Source organism: Cryptomeria japonica, chromosome 3 (assembly GCF_030272615.1).
Source record: "Cryptomeria japonica chromosome 3, Sugi_1.0, whole genome shotgun sequence".
Taxonomy (NCBI): Eukaryota; Viridiplantae; Streptophyta; class Pinopsida; order Cupressales; family Cupressaceae; genus Cryptomeria; species Cryptomeria japonica.
The window spans coordinates 65,562,274-65,578,302 of NC_081407.1; positions in this window are offsets into that span (position 1 = coordinate 65,562,274).

Consider the following 16,029-nt stretch of genomic DNA (forward strand, 5'->3'; position numbering starts at 1 on the left):
ATAGGACATTGTAGACACCTAAAATTGTCTTGTCCCAATTAAATAATATTTTATTTATTTAATTATTTTATCCTAAGTCTTCTATTAATTAAATAGATTTTTATTTGTTTGATTAATTCATTTATCCTCTTCTAGCCTTTCCCATTTAAATAAATATTTTTATTATTTAAATTATCCTTTTCCTAAATTAAATAAATTTATATTTATTTAATTAATTCATTAGCTTTTTCCCCCTATGACACTTGTCATTTATCTCTTGATTTTATCCTAACTACCCCCTTCATATTTTATCCCTCCATTTTCTAAGGTGTCTTCTATATAAGGGGATTCCTTCATCCTTTCACAATCCTAAGACTTTTATGCAATCAAGTGTGTGGGGGAAAAAGTGACACTAAGCAAACATGCCCTAATCTCACTTTCAATCACACACTTGTGGAATACGAAAGAGCCTAGAGGTATCACACAATTGGCTACTTCTTTTTGTGGAAGAGAGCCACGGGCTACCTATTAGGATTTCTATTCCTTTGTTGCAAATGATAGATAGAATGATGCAAGTTCAACTATTGACCCTAAAGTGTAAGTACGAACTAGTAACTTTGAGCACAAGATTGTAGAATTGAGATTTAATGATGAACAATTGTAAGGATAAGAGGAGAAATGTAAATGTGTACCTTGAATGGATTTGATTCTGCAAGATCTGCCGCTGAAGCCGGAAGCCTGAAATACTGAAGCTGCTACCTCTGAAACTGCTAAAATTCACTGAAATGGACAAGGACCAGGGCGCCCAGCGCCCCTGTCCTAGCTTTCTGGGTTGGAATTTGGTGTGAAGTTCTATCTCGGTCCGCTTCCGTCGGATCTGCAACTTGCGGCGTCCTTCGAATTCGGAAATCTGCACTTATATCTGAAAAGGGTTGTAGGTGGCTATATAGGGTTTTGCCTTAGTCAAACCCCCGCTTTGGTGATTTCCACCTCCACGAATAGCCAAGTTGTATAGTAAAAGTTGTGTGTGCAGACCTTGTGTGTGTGCAAGATCCTAAAATGAAAGTAAGCAAACTAGAGCAACCTAGAAAGTAAACCCTAATTGCTTGTAAATGATAATGTAAATGCTCCAAATCAAGATGCAAAGTGATCTAAAGCATGAATACAAATGATACAATGAGGCTTATGCAAAGACATGAAAACAACATGAAATCATACCCAACCCCAAGGGAGGGGTACAAGCCAATCTTCAGTCGGTAATCCCCTATTGCTCTTCAATGTCTTCAAAGCCCTAAATGGATGAATGAAATTGATGAATGCTTGATGGATGGATGTTGAATGTTGTTGAAGTCTCCAAAGATCTGCTCTTTCGCTGCATAGAAGGTCCTTGAAACCAAAATTCGGATCCTTTCAAATGAAGAAAGAGAGCTCTTATATATGAAACCCTAGGTCTTAATTTCAACTTTAGGCCGACTTAGAGATTGAATCTCCCGCCAATTTCTTGGGGTTAAGCTTTATTTTATGATTGGATTGTGCTCCTAAAATTTCGGGAAAAATGTCCGGGACCGTGTGCACTCCGGGCGCCATGGTCCTCTCCGGGTGCCATGGTCCCAACAACTTTTCACCAAATTTTCAGGGTCGTCGGATATGATGATTTTAGAGAATCCCGAAGTTACAGCTGATTTCAAGATGTTTTGACCCCTGAAATCAGGCCTTAAAGTTCAAAATAGGACCTAATTAGGGTTTTAGATTAAATGATGTATTGGAAGAATAAAATGAAAGGGGCACACTTTAATGAAAAGGGCCCAACTTTATGATATGGGAGATGATAAAATAGAACCTTAGACCCAATTAATTTAATTAATTAAGTGCTAAAGGGGAAATGCAATGCAAAATGCAAAATGCGCCAAGGCGGGTGCTAAACTAGGTGTGAAATTGTACCACCCTAGCAAGTGCGTACAATTTACGATGCTACATCAAGCAATCAATCCTTCGTGTGATCAAGTGACTTCACTACCACAATCTGTTCTTTGTTGAGCTCTTGTGCACACATAAAATCTAAGAGAAATCATATCAAACAAGATCAATAGAGATAGGAAACAATGGAGATCAAACCTTACCAAGCATGTGAATAGTATAATCTTTCTATTTTGTTGTGATTTGCATGTTATAGGTTCTTCATTGGTGTATGATGGATTCTTAATTGTAGAACTAGGGTTTATGTGGTTGGATATTTTATGGTTTTGCAATAGTTAATCTTCCATATTTCATCGTATATAGATATTGTTGAAATGTGGTGACTAATCAGCAAAGTATTGTACACTTAGCACATATCTTTGTCGGGGTTCGGGGGTGGCAGCCCTTGAGAAAAGTGGGGGTTCGGGGGCGGGAGCCCCCGAGAAAAATTTTTTTGGGTATTTTTTTTGTTGATGAAAACCGACATTGTAATAAAAACCCTAAAAAGACCGACTTTGTTTTTGCCCTAAAAATGCATGTTATAAGTGGTTGGGATGCTTAAGGCATTGTAAGGTTGATGTACTATTTTTGCTGGATAATAAGAAAGATTGGACGGCTGTGTATGGTGGACATAACCCATTCTGGGTGAACAACGTTAAATCTCTGTGTTATCTGTGTCCTGTTTTATTTCTTTATCTTTTGTATTTAAATCTGCATATAATTGTTAGTTCATAGTTACTTCGGATCTACTTGAAACCCTAACAATTGGTATCAGAGCAAGGTTTTCTGTAAATTCACAGGACTCTCAGATTTTAGTGGGAGCAATGGAGGATTCCAAATTCAAGGTCAAAAAGTTTAACGACCAGAACTACCAGTTATGGAAAATGCAGATGGAGGATTATCTATATCAAAAGAATTTGTGGCGGCCATTGGAAGGAAGGCAAAGAAAACGACCACAATGTCAGATGAAGAATGGGACATTTTAGATAGAAAGGCACTGGGATCCATTCGATTGTGCCTTGCACCGTTTGTAGCTTTCAATATAACAGAAGCAAAAACGGCTGTAGATTTGATGGTGACATTGGCTAAGCTATATGAGAAACCCTCGGCTTCGAATAAGGTATTTCTTATGAAGCATTTGTTTAATTTGAAAATGAGTGAGGGAGGATCTGTAGCAGAGCATTTAAATGAATTTAATACAATTACCAGTCAATTGTCTTCAGTAAAAATTACTTTTGCAGAAGAGGTTAGGGCTCTCTTGATTTTATGTTCTTTGCTAGAAAGCTGGAATAGCTTGGTTATGGCTATAAGTAACTTTGTCTCTGGAAAAAATACTTTGGTATTTGATGATATTGTTGGTGTTATCCTAAGCGAGGAAATGCGAAGGAAAAGCACAGGTGAGACTCCAACATCATCAAGTAGTGTTTTGAATGTGGAGAACAGAGGAAGATCAAATGAAAGAGGAAAAGGCCCTTGGAATGAGAAGTCACGAGGGAAGTCAAAGAAAGGACGCTCTCAATCTAGAGGAAAGAAAGATTGTTGGTACTGCAGAAAGCTTGGTCATCTAAAGAAAGACTGTTGGTCTCGGAAAAACAAAGAAGGAGACAAAAATGAAAACAACGATAAGGAAGCTAATATTGCAAGCAATACTTTACAAGATGCTTTAATCTTATGTTTGGATAATGTTAATGATTCCTGGGTAATAGATTCTAGCGCTTCATTTCATGCTACACCCCATAAAAAATATTTTCTAGATTATGTTCAAGGTGATTTTGGACAGGTATATTTGGGTGATGATGAGCCCTGTCAAATTGTTGGAAAAGGAAAGATAAAGATCAAGTTGCAGAATGGTAATGACTGGTTTCTGCAGGAGGTAAGACATGTTCCTAACTTAAAAAGAAATTTAATTTCTACAGGGCAACTAGGTAGTGAAGGTTGCATAGTTACCTTCTTTGACAGTATATGGAAGGTTAGTAAAGGATCATTAGTAGTAGCTAAAGGTGCAAAGGTAGGCACATTATATCTGTGTACTGGTAACACTTACTCTACCTTAGCTGCTACAGATAAAGTTACTGCAGGGACAACAACAATAGATGTTGCAAGAACAGATTCAATAATGTGGCACCATAGGCTTGGGCATATGAGTGAGAAAGAGATGAAAATCCTTCACTCCAAAAATCTATTGCTAGGACTAAAGAAGATTGATTTAGAGTTCTGTGAAAACTGTGTTTATGACAAATAGAAAAGAGTCAGATTTCTCAAGGTTGGGAAAGAGAAGAAGAGTGAGAAGTTAGAGCTTGTGCATTCAGATGTATAGCGACCGACTCAGGTATCATCTCTTGGTGGCTCTTGTTATTATGTTATTTTTATTGATGACTCAACTAGAAAAACATGGGTATATTTCCTAAAACAAAAATCAGATGTTTTTGAAACTTTTAAGAAATGGAAAGCTTTGGTTGAGAATGAGATAGGAAAAAGGTTGAAGTGTCTCAGATCGGATAATGGAGGTGAGTATTGCAGCAAGGCATTTGAAGATTACTGCTCCTTAAATGGGATTAGAAAGCAGAAGACAGTTCCAGGAACTCCACAGGAAAATGGTGTGTCAAAGAGAATGAATAGGACTATCATGGAACATGTGAGGAGCATGAGATTGCTTGTTGGATTGCCCTTACATTTTTTGGCAGATGTTGTACATACTGCTATCTATTTGATAAATAGAGGGCCTTCAACCCCTTTGGATGGTGGTATTCTAGAGGAGGCATGGACTGGTAAAAAGGTAAATTATTCTTTTCTGAAAACCTTTGGTTGTGAAGCTTTTGTCCATGTTGACAAAGAAAACATAACCAAGCTTGATGCTAAATCTCAGAAATGTACCTTCATTGGATATGGGATAGATGAATATGGCTATTGGTTATGGGATTTTGAAAATAAGAAAATAATTAGAAGTAGAGATGTTATATTCAATGAGAAGGTTATGTATAAAGAACAGATGCAGGAAAAGAAGCATGAACAGGACAAACAAGAATATGTGGTGTTGGATGAGATTCCTGAAAATGAAATGCAATAGGTACCTGATGCTCAGCAACAACAGATTGTCCCACAAACTCCTGCAAGTGTTAGATGTTCTACGAGGTCAAGTAGACTCCCTGAAAGATTTTCTCCTTCTTTGTATTCTATTTTATTAACTGATTCTGGTGAACCCGAAGCATATGAAGAAGCAATGCAGGTGGATGCCAAACAATAGTGGGAGCTAGGCATGAAGGAGGAGATGAACTCCTTGATGAAAAACAAGACTTGGGACTTAGTCCCTTTACCTACAGAAAAAAGAGCTTTGCCTAACAAATGGGTTTATAGGCTGAAGGAAGAGAAAGGAGGTCAGAAAAGATATAAGGCCAGACTTGTGGTAAAAGGTTTTGCACAGAAAAAGGGTATAGATTATGATGAAATATTTTCTCCAGTTGTAAAAATGACTTCAATTAGAACTGTACTTAGTCTTGTAGCTGCAGATGATTTACATCTTGAACAATTAGATGTCAAAACAACTTTTCTCCATGGAGATTTGGAGGAGGAAATTTACATGTTGCAACCACAGGGATATGAGGTCAAAGGTAAGGAGAACTTGGTGTGCAGGTTGAAGAAAAGTTTGTATGGCCTAAAGCAAGCACCCCGACAATGGTATTTAAAATTTGATAGTTTCATGGCTGAAAACGGTTATCATAGATGTCATTCTGATCATTGTGTATATTTTAAGAGATTGGATAATGGCAGTTATATTATCCTGTTGCTTTATGTTGATGACATGCATGTTGCTGGGTCTAACGTGTAACATATAAATGATCTTAAACAGAAATTAGCTAGGTCATTTGCTATGAAGGATTTGGGTGCAGCTAAGCAAATTCTCCGTATGAGGATTACACAGGACAGGAAAAATAGAACCTTGAATTTGTCCCAAAGTGAGTATATAAAGAAGGTGTTGAAAAGATTTAACATGCAGGATGCAAAAGCAGTTAGTACACCTTTGGCTAGTCATTTCAAATTGACTAAGGAGATGTGCCCAAAGGCACAGGAAGAGGTTAATAAAATGTCTAACATCTCGTATTCATCAGCTGTTGGCAATCTGATGTATGCAATGGTATGCACAAGGCCAGATATTGCACATGTAGTGGGAGTTGTGAGTAGGTTTATGAGTAATCCAGATATGGAACATTGGAATGTTGTGAAATGGATCCTTCGGTATTTGAAAGGAACCACTACGAAAGCATTATGTTTCAAAGGATCTAATGTTGCTCTGAGTGGATTTGTTGACTTTGATCTGGTAGGTGATATTGATTCACAGAGGAGTACTACAGGGTATGTTTTTACTATAGGGGGAACTGTAGTCAGTTGGATTTCTAGGCTGCAAAAGGTTGTTGCCCTTTCAACCGCTGAAGCTGAGTATGCTGTTGCTACAGAAGCCAGCAAGGAGATGATTTGGTTACAATGTTTTTTGGAGAAATTGGGTCAGACACAGGAGGATTGTCCCTTGTATACTGATAGCCAGAGTGCCATTCATCTTGCGAAGAATTTTGCTTTTCATTCAAGGACAAAGCACATTCAGCTCAGGTACCACTTCATCCGAACTGTTTTGGAGGAGGGTCAGTTACGGCTTGAGAAGATTCACACAAGTGAGAATCTTGTCGATATGTTCACGAAGGCAGTTCCACAGGAGAAGCTGATTTCTTCATCAGTTTCTATTGGTCTTCTTGATTGATAATTTTGGAATTTATACCAGTCGATTCCTAGTGTTTTATCTAGCAGATGTTGCATGTACAGTGGTGTTGTGTAGTATCAGTCTCCAAGTGGGAGATTGTTCGGTGTGGAGCCTGATCAGTCTCCAAGTGGGAGATTGTTGAAATGTGGCAATTGATCAGCAAAGTACTGTACACTCAGCATGTATCCTTGCTGGATAATAAGAAAGATTGGACGGTCGTGTATGGTGGACGTAACCCATTCCGAGTGAACCATGTTAAATCTCTGTGTTATCTGTGTCCTATTTTATTTCTTTATCTTTTGTATTTAAATCTACATATAATTGTTAGTTCATATTTGCTTCGGATCTGCTTGAAACCCTAACAGATATAAATCAATCAAATGGTTTTTATTGAAGAGTTGTAGAAAAATAAGTAGAAATAAAATCATTTATCATAGTTGAAATTCTATCTCGTCTAAAATTTATTAGAACTAAATTATATCATGGTAAAAAATTTGAATTTGGCCCACCATAGTTGCTTTCAACATGAATGTACCTTGGAGGGTGTGTTGGAATTGATATACACTTTTTGAGTAAAATTTGAAAGTTTCCATCATGAAAAAAGGATTAGTTTAGTGGTGCAAAATCTCACTAGCTATGAGCAGGTCATAAATTTAAATGCCAACCTACCAAATATTCTCATTAATGTACCTATAAGTCCTTGTAGAAACAAATACACTCTTTATTGGAAAGTAGTAAAAAATAACTAAAATTAAAATATATGAAAAAATTCTAAAAATGCCTTAAATAACTCTTGTACATGATATGATAATACACTCCAAGCTCTTGGGACTGAATCTACACCTTTACACGCCCTTGAAAATTCTACTAGCTCCCTTGAACATATAAAGCTCAACATTGGTTCAAAACAAGATCCTAAATGGGTGTGTCAAAAAGTTACAACATCATAGACAACTTAAACTAGGTGCGACACCATTCAAGAAAAAGCAAAGATAGCTAGCATAATTTCCGAGGAAGTGAACAAAATACATTAAAAGTCATGATTATATATCCAATATATATTTGATTTGGGTGGCCAACATAGTGCCTAGTATAGAGAAGAAATAAGAGATTAATGCTTGTATGAGAATACGTGTACAATAATATGAGAATATGTGTAAGAGTATACGAGAATACGAGTGCGAGGAAAAGATTACAAGAATATTCTTTTAGGGTTAGGGCTAATTTAAGCCAACTTTGTGCGTTGCCCTAAAATTGCATGTTGTAAGCGGCTAGAATGTAAAAAAGATATTGTAATGGTATTATACTGATTTACTAGACAATAAGAAAAGATTGTGTTATGTGGATGCAGCTCATCTTGGGTGAACCACATTAAATCTTTGTGTTGTTTTATGTTGTGTTTTCTTCATCTTTTGTGTATTCAAATCTGCATATAATTGTTAATTTATATTTGCTCCAGATCTTCCTAAACCCTAACATATTGATGGCATTCTTGATCTAATTTTGGATGAATGGGCATTTGAAAAATCATGAGGAGGGTCCTTTTAAACACATGGAGGAGGTAGGACTTGAGATTTATATGTTTCATGAGAAAGGTCTTGTTGTCCCAAACCTAATTAAGGATGAAGGATAGTAGGATAACCAACATTCTAATGAGCTTTTGAAGCTCTTTTTTTATGGATCTAGAAGTAAAATTGGTGGTGGTTATATGCTTGTTTTTCCAAACGATGATAACTATCTCATGTTTTAGATTTACATTCAACTGCACTAACAACACAACAAAGTATGAGGCCTTATTTCATGGCCTACAATGGGCAAAGAAGAAGGGAATCAACTATTTACAAGCATTTAGTGACAGTGAGTTGATTGTCAACCAGGTAAGAGGTCTTCATACCACTAAAAATGATCTCTCGAAGTCTTACAAGCATAGAGTATGGGATCTTATTGAAGATTTCCAAGCTTTCAATTTGTTGTCCTTTCCTAGGAATCTTAGTAAACACACTAATAGATTAGCTACTATAGGAGCTCAATATGATATTCCTAGTGATATAAACAACACTAGGGAACAATAGTATATGAAATTCATTGTTAGATCTTCTATTCCTAACAATAATGACCATTGGCAATTCTTTAATAGGGATCAACAGATCATAAACTTCTTGAGAGAAGAGGCAAAATTTTCAAATCGTAACCAAGAGAAACTCAAATAGCAGTATGAAAATCAAATCATACAGATGAAGTCAAACAAATTACCCAAAGGTCTGGTTACTTTGGAGTCAATTTTCAATGCAAATGATCAAAAGAGAAAGGAGAAAACTAGTATGTAGATCAAAGATGAACACTATGAGGATGTTTAGATATTTAAGGACAAAATAGCAGTATGAGAGAAGAGGCAAAATTTTCAAATGGTAACCAAGAGAAACTCAAATAGCAGTTTAAAAATCAGATCATACAGATGAAGTCAAACAAATTACCCAAAGGTTTGGTTACTTTGGAGTCAATTTTCAATGCAAATGATCAAAAGAGAAAGGAGAATACTATTATGTAGATCAAAGATGAACACTGTGAGGATGTTTAGATATTTAAGGACAAACTTTAAAAGCTTGGCAAGGTATGTATATTAGAAGAAAGACATGCATTTGTTTTACTATATCAAGAATCCAATTATATATTTGCATGGGAATATTTAGTTTTGAAGGGCATTGATCCTAGAATTGCCTAGCACACCATTGAGCTTGAGCCTAATGCCAAACTTGTGAGGCAAAAATAAAGGCCTCTTAACCCCAAACTGGAGCTCCTCGTGGTCAAAGAGTTGAATAAACTCATTGAGAGCAATATTATAGTTCTAGTCAAACACACTTATTGGGTATCCAATCTTGTTCCGGTGAGAAAGAAAAATGGTGAAATAAAAGTTCGTGTTGATTTCAGAGACCTTAATAGAGCCTCCCTTAAAGATCGTTACCCATTGCCTTTTATGGAACAAATTCTTCAACTTGTTTTAGGTTTTGAGAGGTTTTCTTTATTAGTATAATCAAATTTTAGTGAAGGAAGAGGACCAATTCAAAACAACATTCACAACTAAATGGGATACCATGGCTTATAAAAAAATGTCTTTTGGTTTGTACAATGTTGGGGCAACCTTTCAAAGGGCCATGGACATGGCATTTCAAGGTTGGATGTATAAAATTGTGGTAGTTTATTTGGATGACATTACTGTTTTTAAAAAAAATTCAAATGAACATTTGACTCACCTGAAGGAGGTCTTTGAAAGATGTAGAGAGTTTGGCATATCTCTCAACCCAAATAAATGTGTGTTTGATGACCATGAAGGTAATTTGTTGGGATATGTGCTATCAAAACATGGTATTATCATTGATCCAAAAAGGGTAAGTGCTATTCTAGCTCTTCCTTTACCAACACACGAGAAAGGACTACAAAGCTTTTTGGGTATAATCAAATTTGTTAGAAGATTTATACCAAATGTTAATGATTTATTAAAGCCTCTAACTTCAATATTGAGTTAAATAATGTTTCTTTTAGTTGATCCAAGGGTGGAAAAAGAAGTTTTAAGCTCATCAAGGAAGCACTTGCACCTGCTCCTACTTTATTAAACCCAGATTTTTCAAAAGATTTCATATTGTATGCATATGGGAAGATTGTCAACATATAAGCTATGTTAGTTCAAGAGAATGGGGATGGTTTGGAGTAGCCTTTGGCCTTCTTCAGTCGAGGCCTTAAGGACTATGAGGAGAGGTATTTTTTATTGAAAAACATGTACTTGTTGTTGTTAGAAGTTTGAAAAAAATTAGACATATGTTTTTTAACAATAAGAGGGTAAGTGCACAAAGTTGTGTCCACTTAGTGTGGAGGTTTTACACTTAGAAAAAAAAGGCAAATCTCATGAAACGCATGAGAAACAAAATGAGATCCTATTTCCCATTGGAATCCCGAGCCAAAATTTGAAATGGGCTTCGGGATCCCGAGCCTAGATCTAAAAACGGGATCCCGTTTCAAAAACAAAACGGGATCTCGTTTTTAATTATTAAAAAAAAAAAACAAGCTATATATACATGAAATATAAAATTTATATATAAGTCACATTTCTCTTTGTTTTTTTTCCCTTTCTATCTCACTTTGTCCCCTCTCTCCCAAAATCTAAAACTATGTCTCTACCTCTCTCTCACGTCCTTAACTCTTTACTCTTTATCTTCGCTATCTCTATACACCTACCCTTACCCCCTACCTACATAACATAGGTCCTGTTATGACATAATACCCCTTAACAAGTCCTAGTAAGGGGTATAAAGTCATAATAGGTCTTCTTGAGGGGTTTTATGATATAATATGACCTATGATGTCATAATAAGACCTATGATGACATAATAGGACCTATTACATCATCATAGGTCTTATTATGTCATTATTAGTCCTATTATGACATAATACCCTTTTAACGGGTCCTACAAAGGGGTATAATGTTAGGTCCTCTTAAGGGGTCTTATGACATTATAGGACCTATTATGACATAATAGGTCCTAATATGTGATAATCGATCTTATTATGTCATAATAGATCCTACTAAGGGGTCTTATGTCATAATAGGTCCTGTTAAGGGGTCTTATGACATAATAGGACACTATTATGACATAATAGGTCGTATTATGTCACAATAGGTCCTATTGTGTCACAATGTGACCTATTATGACATTATAGGTCCTATTATGTCACAATGTGAACTATTATGACATAACAAATTATATTATGACAGTATAGGTCCTATTATGTCACAATGTGACCTATTATGACATAACATGTCGTATTATGACATTATCGATCATATTATGTCACAATAGGTTTTGTTATGACATAATAACTCTCTCTAAAAGTACCATATCTCTCTCTCAACCAACTTATCTTTCTCTACATGTGTCATAATAGGTCCTACTAAGGGGTCTTATGTCATAATAGGTCCTAGTAAGAGGTATACTATCATAATAGGTCCTCTTAAGGGGGTCTTGTGACATAATAAGTCGTATTATGACATAATAGGTCGTATTATGTCATAATGGGACCTGTTATGTCACAATGGGACCTATTATGACATAATAGGTCATATTATGACATTATAGGTCCTATTATGTCACAATAGGTCCTATTATGACATAATACCCATTAACAAGTCCTAGTAAGGGGTATAGAGTCAAAATAGGTCCTCTTAAGGGGTTTTATGACATAATATGACCTATGATGACATAATAGGACCTTATATATCATCATAGATCCTATTATGTCATTATTAGTCCTATTATGACATAATACCCTTTAACGGAGTCCTAGTAAGGGGTATAGTGTCATAATAGGTCCCCTTAAGGGGTCTTATGACATAATAGGACCTATTATGACATGACAGGTCCTCTTAAGGGGTCTTACGACATTATAGGACCTATTATGACATAATAGGTTCTATTATGTGATATTATGTCATAATAGGTTCTAGTAAGAGGTATAATGTCATAATAGGTCCTCTTAAGGGGTCTTATGACATAATAGATCATGTTATATGATAATCTATCATATTATGTCATAATAGGTTCTACTAAGGGGTCTTATGTCATAATAGGTCCTAGTAAGAGGTATAATGCCATAATAGGTCTTCTTAAGGGGTCTTATGACATAATAGGACCTCTTTTGACATAATAGGTCGTATTATGTCACAATAGGACCTATTATGTCACAATAGGTCATATTATGACATTATAGGTCCTATTATGTCACAATAAGTCATGTCGTGACATAATACCCCTCAACTCTATCTAAACATACAATGCCTCTCTTCCAACCAACTTATTTCTCTACATATGTCATAATAGGTCCTCTTAAGGGGTTTTATGACATAATATGACCTATGATGTCATAATAGGACCTACGATGACATAATAGGACCTATTACATCATCATAGCTCATATTATGTCATAATTGGTCTTTTTATGACATAATACCCTTTAGCAAGTCCTACTGAGGGGCATAATGTTATAATAGGTCCTCTTAAGGGGTCTTATAACATAATAGGACCAATTATGACATAACAGGTTCTCTTAAGGGGTCTTATGACATTATAGGACCCATATGACATAATAGGTCCTATTATATGATAATCAATCTTATTATGTCATAAGAGGTCCTACTAAGGGGTCTTATGTCATAATAGGTCTTAGTAAGAGGTATAATGTCATAATGCGTCCTCTTAAGGGGTATTATGACACAAAAGGACCTATTGTGACATAATAGGTCATATTATGACATTATAGGTCCTATTATGTCACAATAGGTCTTATTATGACATAATACCTCTTAACAAGTCCTACTAAGGGGTATAAAGTCATAATAGTTCCTCTTAAGGGATTTTATGACATAATATGACCCATGATGTCATAATAGGACCTATGATAACATAATATGACCTATTATGTCATCATAGGTCCTATTATGTCATAATCAGTCTTATTATGACATAATACCCTTCAATAGGTCCTACTAAAGGGTATAATATAATAATACATCCTCTTAAGGGGTCTTATGACATAATAGGACCTATTATGACATGTCATGTCCTCTTAAGGGGTCTTATGACATTATAGGACCCATTATGACATAATAGGTCTTACTAAGGGGTCTGAAGTCATAATAGTTCCTATTAAGAGGTATAATGTCATAATAGGTCCTTTTGAGGGGTCTTATGACATAATAGGACCTATTATGACGTAATAGGTCATATTATGACACAATATGACCTATTATGACACATTAGGACCTATTATGTACCAATGGGACTTATTATGACATAATAGGTTGTATTATGACATTATAGGTCCTATTACGTCACAATTTATAAGATCTTCTAAAATCTAGAATCTGTATATTAGAACTCCTAGAGATATGAAGCCATTCTCAAACATCCTACTAATATATACATAAAATATAACTTAAAGTGTAAGAAAGGAAAAAGACAGAGAAATATGCCTTAAACTTAAATTTAATATTTCATGTATATAGTTTTTTTTTTTTTTTTAAATTAAAAAAAAAAAATTTAAAAGGGAAACGGGATCTGTTTTGAAACAGGATCCCGTTTTGTTTTTTAAACGGGATCCTGTTTGCTAAACATTTTTTTAATTATTTTTAAAAACGAAACGGGATCCCGTTTTGTAAATGGGATCCGGTTTCTAAAAATTTCAATTTTGGTTCGGTTGTAGCTTCGGTTTTGGCTTGGGAAATGGCTTGAAGAGCCGACCCTTAGGCTTGGACCTAGTTTGACCTGCAACTTGAAGGCCAAATCAATCTTCATATAAAATAATGACTTCAAAAATATATCTGAACACCAAATTTTCAGAATTTTTCTAAACAATAAAAACCCATTATAGTAGAGACTGTCTAGATTCTAAATATGTAATTTTTTTAAAAAATTGATCCATATTTTCATTTTTTAAATAATTACTAATGAAAGAGGTCTATAAACTCGAAATAACATGGTTTTTTTGTTTTTCAATAACTTTTTTGTATCTAAGTTTTTTGAAATTTTTTTTATATGACATCAAACTAGAGACAATTCTATACAGTTTTAAAAAAAAGGAAATAAAAAAATGTTAAGTTTGGGTCAAATTATGCTTGCCGTTCACAAGAATCTTTCAAAACAATGATTATGCCCAATAAAAAATTAACAAAAAAAAAAATGCAGAAAAAAATTACAAAAAAATATTCTCATCAAAGGTGAGTGAGTTATAGATCTTTTCCCAAAAGGATTTATAAAAAAAAATTCATTTAGGTCAAATTATGCTTCACGTACACGGGCATGGTATGGTCCTGAAAAGTGACTTTTAAACTATAGGTTTTAGTAATGCCTATTCAAACTTCATTTTTAAGATCTAAGTGTATATGGTGAAAATGGATAACAATAATAACAATATTGAAAGGCTAAACGAATTCAACCACAAAACCCTAGCCCAACAACAACAAAGATCCACCATAACATATGAAGATTACCTAAGACAATGCAAATCAAACGAAATCACAAAGATTATACCATCACATGTCCAATAGGGTTTGGATCTCCATTCTTCCTATCTCCATTGATCTTGCTTGATATATTTGCTCTCAGATTTTATGTGCACAAGAGCTCAACAAAGAACAGAATGTGGTTGCAAGTAGGATCGTAGTGTAGTCAAGTGCATAAATTGATTAGAATGATTGATTAACTCATTAGGGTTTGATAATGAAGGAAGCATCTCCTTATATAGAAGACACTATATGAAATGGAGGGATAAGATTGAGAGGTGTAAAAGGAGGTCGGCTATGATTAGAGGGTAGGTAAAGAAAATAATAAAATAATGAAAGGGGTAGGTAGTGTATGAATTAAGAGATGAATGACATGTGTCATGGGTAGAAAAGGCTAATGAATTAATTAAATAAATTAATTAATAGAAGAAGTGGGATCAATTAAATAAATAAATAAAATATTTATTTAATTTAGGAAAAGGATAATTTAAATAATTAAATGTATTTATTTAAATGAGAAATAAGGCTAGAAGAGGATAAATGAATTAATTAAATAAATAAAGATTTATTTAATTAATAGAAGAATTAGGCTTAGATAATTAAATAAATAAAATATTTATTTAATTAGACATGACAATTTTGGGTGTCTACATTTTGCCCCTCTTTGAGACAATGCGACTTGTCGCATTGTTTCAAATAAGATAAGATGAACTGATACAGAGTTGCCCCAAGATGGGAATGATATGGTCCCTTGAGAGATTGGATGAAAATGCGTTTGAAAAGATTGCAAACAATCTCTCGATAAGAAAGAAAGGCTAGAATGGAATGGCCGGATAAAGTGACAAAGTCACAGGATAATGAAGACTGACTCGAGAAACGAGGGCGAGGGCTAGGGTAGGCTATAAGATAGACCACGGGGGAAAATACATCCTCATTGTCATCTACACATCCACGAGAGCAGATTGCAGAGTGAAAATAGAGCAGCAACAGTCAGCAGCGATGGCCTTCATTCACAGATTCGACCGCATTCGTCGATTTCAGAGGCCAGCAGAGGCAGGAGAGCCGGTAAGTACCACCAAACCTCCTCGTACTTTGACGCATTTAATTTTGTCATTAATGCATGGTAGATAGAGCAATAAATGCACTTAGACTAGGGTCCAAAAAGTGTCCAAAAATGTCCAGGCGCGTCTGTGCTCGCGAGGTGCGTCTGTGTTTGTGCTAGGCGCGTCTACGTTTGAACCCGTGTCTGTGTCAAATGCGGCCGCGTCTGTGATGTGCAGGCGCGTCTGTGCCA